Raw genomic sequence first — 7512 nt, forward strand, 5'->3', positions numbered from 1 at the left:
GCTGCTGTAGATCACCCGTATACAATGGACAGATATGTCTGCAGATATATCTGCCATCGGCTGTGCAGCACAGCCAAAGCGATATGTCTGTGAACGACGTCGAACACATACATATCGCTGGTACACACTGGCCGACGGGCATCAGATATATTGGCCGATCGATTGATCGGCCAATATATCTGACAGTGTGTACCCAGCTTTAGTCTGTGAGAACTGTTTACACATCAGGTTCATGATAACAACCTTGGCCCTCATTCAGAGCCATACGCTCTGAGCAGAGCGCACGCTCTGAATGAGGGCCGCCCTCCATAATTATGGAGCGTCCTCCTGTACGCTCGTATAGCTGTGGGTCACCACCCACAGCCTATACAAGCGTGCAGTTTGATGGCCGCGATGGTCGTGACCATCGCGACCATCGCCACTGCGAGCCGGAGCCTGCGGTTGAGGTTTTCAACCGCAAGGCCCGGAGTGATTTTGGCTCTATCAGAGCCAAAATCACTCCCACTGACATCACTAGTGATGTCAGTGGGCCGGCTTCTGACGGTAGGCTTTCCCTTGGGAACGCCCCCATCAGGGTGGCACGCCCCCGGCACGCCCACCAAAGGGGGCGTGCTGTCAATCAACATCGACAGCACGCCCCCTTTGATCAGACACAACGAGCGAAGGAAAGTCCTTCGCTCGTCGCGTCTGGCGCATGCGCACGACGGAGCTCCCTCCGTCGTGCGCATGCTCAGTGCAGACCATCGACCCACTTGCGAGCGGACAGCCGCTCGCGAGTGGGTCTGAATCAGGCCCCTTGTTGCTTACATATTTCATGTGAAAATGGTTATATGGTAACATTGGTCCTGATTCGATGTTTTACATACAACTCTGATGTTATTATGTCATGTTTACAAAGTTTTGTACCATGGGTGCCAAAATCCTATTAATGCCACTGTGAACATGAAGGGTCTTGTTATTGAATTTTCCACCATTCTGAGTCTCATTCGCCATTCATATATATACATTCGTAAATACTGTATAGGGGGGCTGCTACTGGGGGCACTTTATGGGGGGGATGCTACTAGGGGCACTGTATAGGGGGGACTACTACTGGGGGCAATGCATAGAGGGGCTACTACTGGGGGCACTGTATAGAGGGGACTACTACTGGGGGCAATGCATAGGGGGGATTACTACTGGGGCAATGAATAGGGGGATTACTACTGGGGGCAATGCATAGGGGGATTACTACTGGTGGCAATGCACAAGGGGACTACTACTAGGGGCAATGCACAGGTGGACTACTACTGGGGGCAATGCATAGGGGGATTACTACTGGGGCAATGCATAAGGGGGACTACTACTGGAAGCAATGCACAGGGGGGACTACTACTGAAGTCACTGCATGGGGGGACTACTACTGTGGGCAATGCATAGGGGGGACTACTACTGGGAGCAATGCACAGGGGGGACTACTACTGAAGTCACTGCATGGGGGGGACTACTACTGTGGGCAATGCATAGGGGGGACTACTACTGGGGTAATGCACAGGGGAGATTACTACTGAGGGCACTGCATGGGGGGGACTACTACTGGGGGCAATGGATAGGGAGGACTACTACTGTGGGCACTGCATAGGGGGACTACTACTGGGGGCAGTGCACAGGGGGGACTACTACTGGGGGCACTGCATAGGGGGGACCACTTCTGGGGGCACTGTATAAGGGGACCACTACTGGGGGCACTGCATAGGGGGCCCAAAGCATATTCTTGCACCTGGGCCCACCACTCTCTAGTTCCGCCACCGGTGGCAGCAATTAGTTATTATGTTTATAATCATGACAGGGAATGCCTGAAACAAAGCTGGAATGAGATCGAATTATCCAATAACACCTGCTATATAGCACTACATGACTACAAGGTGTAAACAAGGCATCAATACATCGGATAACTATTAACACAATTATACAATGAAACACAGGGGAGAAGGTTAGAGGGTATTGGGGAGATGAATGGTAGGGCAGAGCGATTCACTATGGATGGTAAAAGCAAGTAATGATAATTTTTATGAGGAGGGGGGGAGGAGTAAGAAGTTAATCAGGATTCACTAATATTGTACCCAGCATGGATGGACAGACAGCATCAGATTCATGGGTGGGGAATGAGAGACAGTCACATGATTGCAGTAAAATGGAAACTAAACTACAAATAGTCATATGCTTTTACCACTCTCATTACATCTGAGGCAATATGTGATAAATGTATGCTGTAACATCACAGGTACGATATTTTACAACATCTGGAGCCTCCCTCACATTAGAAAGACTTCATTTTCGGATTACCTGGCATGAGTTAGTATCTGTTATGTGTGGGTTGTGACTTTGGGCCTGATTCAGCAAGGAACGCACGGATGCAGGTGCACGCACCAGTCTGCTGTGAGAGTATGTTAATCAAGGTATACGCACGGAGAACGCAGCACAAGATGCAGACGCCCAGCCTCATACTAAGCCGCCCATCTCCCTTTACTCACAGCCTGATCAGCACGCAAGATAGTGTAAACATTGGTAACATCGAGAACCATCGGATCCATTAGCATAATAGTGGTTGACTTGACCTGCCGCAGGAATTTGGCCGCTTCCTGTATAAAGCTTACAGTATGGCTGCATATGCCGCCACACTTCCTTAAATATGCACGCCCCTATAACGGTGTTATAACGCCTGCGTACGTCTGACCACCCCACATCACCACCCACAAATGCCACTTCCTGTCAATCAATTTTGGAAGGGTCTGCGTACACACAGGGCCATCTCTCCCATTGGGTTTGTTGGACAGTGGCATAAGGGCCCAAAGCTTGTAGGGGACCGCCGACCCACCCCCCTGCACCTGCGGACAGTCGGTAAATTTGTAATATTTTTATAAGCCGGCCGCCGGTGCACTGTATTCTGATCTAACCCCCCCCATCCCTCCCGGTGACGAGTCCCAGTTTCACTTCATCTGCCGGCTTCAGACCAGTCAGACAGAGTCTCTCTGCATGTGTGGCAGGTCTGATGGGCATGCAGGAGGGTTTCATTTTATTGACCATTTATATTTTTTTCCCGTGAATGGGTGGGTAGGGGCCCCAGTGCATTGCTTTGCCCAGGGCCCACACTGCTGTTAAGACAACCCTGTGCGTGTGGTCTGCGTACCATACTAGTTCGTGCACGCACAGTGCGATGCATACGTAGTGCAATAACATTGGCCTAGTGTGTGCGTTCTCTCCTTTGCGTTCCTTGCTGAATCAGGCCCTTTGTGCAGAAATAACAAGTATTGTAACATTAGCGCCAGAGACACTCTAGAGGTGTAAAAAAAACTTGTGACAGAGCTCTCTAGCTTCAATGCAGGGTTTGATGGATGACCCTGAGGTGCAGGAATGAACCAAGAAGAGAGGTGACTAATGTCGCCTTTGTGTAACCCTTGCAGCCTAGACTGATAGAGAACAAAATGAAGAAGAGGCCTAGTTGCGAAATCTGTATAGTTCTCAAGAGCTGCATCAAGTCTATAAGTAGAGAGCAGGGGCAAGAATCTACTGTTTACCAGCTGTCCCCAGGTTAGAGCAATATCAATCTTCCCAAACTCATGCCATCTGTTGCTGAGTGCTGAAAGGGAAGAGAAAACCATCTGCTCCTGTCACACCCCAGGTTCAGCCACCTGACTCTCTTGTCCCTATGACTCCTGATCCATGGAAGGACTTTGGCCCTCATTCAGAGCCGCTCGTTAGCGGCAGTACGCTCGTTCCGAGCGATGTTTGCACATCTGCGCATGCGTACGCGTTTTAGTACGCATGCGTGAACCAGTCAGTGCGGCCGAAAATCCTTTGTACGCTATATAGCGAGTGCCTGCTATTTTGAGTGACAGAATGAGGTGTATGTGGGTGGTAACAGGGGAAGGTGCTTGAAAATGGGGAGTGGAGATCCGAACGCAGGCGTGCTTAAAGGTCAAAACGGGCGTTTTATGGGTGTGTATATTTAAAACAGCAGCGTCATTGACCACGTCACTGGGTTATTTTATAGCCAGAACTGCACGCAAATTTGTGGTAGCAAACACCAACCACAAGAATAGCGAGCAGTTCATACGCTGGTCGATGTACTCGATTAATCTAATAAATAGCGGACATGACGTAGGATGCGAGCGGCCAGGGGGCGTTTTTAAGAAATAAACGAGCGTATGTTTGGCACGCTCGTTCAGACTTAGAGGTGTGAACAGACAGCAATGTGCGTACGGATCATTTGAATAGCCACCCCTTGTTTTTAAACGAACGACCGCAAATAGCGAACGGCTCTGAATGAGGGCCTTTGTCTATTATTTTCATGCTGTATAGCCTACATCTCCACAATTCAGAGAACTGTCATGAAGGAAGAAACTATTAATGTAGTGAATGACAGCGAGAAAGCTGGGATGAGAGACCTACATTTCCTACACCTGTCTATTTAAAGATTTTAGCTCTTCATTACCATTATTGCTGCACAGTCTTCTGTATAGCTGCAATCACATGGTCCAAAATGGTGGAAGTTGTGAGGTGACCAGAAGACTCCACTAGCCCTGAATGTAGCCCACTCTCCATATGATCTTCAGTAAAGTTGTAATTAAGCTGTAAATAGAGTGACTGGAGCTGTGTTTACTTCCGCACTTCTCCATCTGCTCCTGAACTTTTTCTAACAGGGATTCTGACAGCTGCCTGCATGGAAGCCCATAAGAGGGAAGGTTGTGCACATTTGTTTAATATAGGCAAAATGGATACTGTATGTTCTGGGTCTTCAACCCCAAAGTGCAAAACAATTTCATATGGATGAGTTTATGAAGGAAAATGGATTACTTCCATCGGTGAACATAGGACCTCATTCAGACCCGCTCGCTAGATGCGTACGCTCGCTCGATGCGTATGCAAACTTGGGAAGGCAGGCGATCGCATGGCAAGGCATTAGCACGCCCACTATGTCTTGGTGTGCGATCGCATTGTGTATGCAGACGCCACCCAGCTTGTCTTAAGACACCCACTTGCGCACGTCATCTCCAGGAAGTGTATGCAACCATCGAGTACCATCTGATGCGGTCACAGCGCTTGTGGCTGACCATACCCTACCGCAAGCACTGTGAGCATTTCAGTGTAAAATCCAGCCAGGTGACGTGTTCTATGACGCTGTCTATAAATTATGCACGCCTCTGGAACGGCGTTGAGACGCTCAGGCACGCCTGCGTTCGCACCTCCACTCCCCCATTTCTAGCAGTCAGCCCATGTCACCGCCCACAATCGGCTTCTCCTGTCACTCACTCTGCTGGGTAGTCCATGCTCAGCGAGCGTACGCCTTCCGGTCTCTCGCACTGGTTCCAGCACGCGCACTGCATTGCGTACGCATGCCCACAATGGGAAAATTGGCTGGCTACGAGCGAACGCATCCTAGCGAGCGGGTCTGAATCAGGACCGTAGAACCACCTATGTATTTATTAATAAAATAGTCTGATAATAAGGCTAAAACCTGAGGTCTAATTCAGGTGTTTCTAGTTCAGGTTTTTTTTACCATATTTTAAATTAATATAAGGTTAAATGATAGAAATGTTTCAACTTTCCAATTCACTGTTTTGGTTAGCTATGCAAATGAAAGAACATTGGATACTTTTTATTCAACCAACATTCACTTTATTAAATAATGTAAACAGTGGTACATCTAATGCTGGCCATACACGCTACAATTATCGGGGCGATAATTGTAGCGTGTGGGGGGCGACCGAGGGTTAAATATTGCTCGGTCGGGCATGCTGGACAATCAACAGTTTATTTTTTACCAAGGAAGATGTGATAAAATGACCAAAGTTTGCCAGGTTTACAAAAGTTCTGATGTGCATGTGTGGTTTACTGATTACTTTTAATACTAAAAAGCAAAACAAAACATTTACTCTCTCTAGCTAAACATATGCTGGTGCCTCATGATTCAACCCACATACAGATCAAAAATATAACAAACTTGTACTGAGGGCCTGATTCAGAGCCGGACGCTATTTGCTCTCGCTCGTTCAGAAAAAGGGGCCGGCTATTTAAATTGAGCGCTCGCTCTTTTGCGGTCTGTTGACGCCTTTATGTCTGAGCAAGTGAACGAAACATGCGCTCGCTATTTTGTAAAGACGCCCCCTGGCCCCTCGCATCCTTCGTCATCTCCGCTATTTATTTGATTAATCGAGTACATCGAAAGGCATCTGAACTGCTCGCAGTGCTTGTGGTAGGAGTTTCCTAACGCAATCATGCGAACAGTTCAGGCTAAGAGAAAACCAAGTGACGTGGTTGATGACGCTGCTTTGTTAATTATGTACACCCTTAAAACGCCCGTTTTGACCGTTTGGCACGCCTGCACTCCCCGTTTTCAAGCACCTTCCCCTGTTACCACCCACAAACGCCTCATCCTGTCACTCAGATTAGCAGGCACTCGCTATTTTGCGAGCGCTCGATTTCCGATCGCACTGACTGGTTGGCGCATGCGCATTACGACCCATACGCATGCGCAGATGTGCAAACATCGCTCGGAGCAAATGAGCGGCCGCTTACGAGCGGCTCTGAATCAGGCCCTGAGTTTGCAGTAAAGTAGCAGGGCCGCCATCAGGGGGGGTCTGCCGGGCCTGGAGTCCCGGGCCCCCACTATCTAGTGGGGACCCGGTGACAGCAGGGCAGAAGATGTGAAGAATCAGGCTTCGGCCGCCTGGGAGAAACAGCGCAGCGCCGCCGACGGTATTTCAAACATGGCACCATCGACGAGCATTACAGCTCGCGGACCGGCGGCCAATCAGGAGTGGCTGCGATGGCCGCTCCTGATTGGCTGCTGGTCCGCGAGCTGTGATTGGCTCGCGGCCAACGCCAAGACCATCGCGACCATTGGGCTTGCGACTAGACCCTTGTGGTAGGGTCTCGTTTCCGCAAGCCCTAGAGTGCTTTCGGCTCTAACGCCTCCGCCTGGGCAGCCATGCCCCCGACCCGCCCACCAAAGGGGGTGTGCTGTCACTCAACATCGACAGCACGCCCCCTTTGGTACGAGACCCGGAGCAACGGTTTGCACGTCGCTATCCGGGTCTTGCGCATGCTCTGTCGTGCGTATGAGCACTGGGCCACCATCGACCCGCTTGCGAGAGCATAGTGCTCGCGAGCGGGTCTGTATCAGGCCCACAGTGTGCAAGATGTTTGCTGATTAATAAGCCTGTTTTGCCGCCTTTTTTGTTACTTAGGCCAGCTTCAAAACAGTATTTGCAAAGCCCCTGAGGAAAACTGATTGTGTTCAGTTGAAACTCAAATGGTGATATTATAGGTCTGTTCCCCCGTTTTCCTTTTGTTGCAAAAAAATGGTTTGGCTCATTAAAGGCGGGTATCCACTACCCGACAGTGAAAAGACTGAACAATAACGATATCGTCATTGTTCAGTCATTCACTACATTGCAGGGTGCCCACACTGAACGACATGTCGTTCAGTGCAGGCACAATCAATCATCTGCAAACATGCTGAACCTGACG

Source organism: Taudactylus pleione, unplaced genomic scaffold (genome assembly GCF_031769625.1).
Source record: "Taudactylus pleione unplaced genomic scaffold, aTauple2 ptg000352l, whole genome shotgun sequence".
Classification (NCBI taxonomy): domain Eukaryota; kingdom Metazoa; phylum Chordata; class Amphibia; order Anura; family Myobatrachidae; genus Taudactylus; species Taudactylus pleione.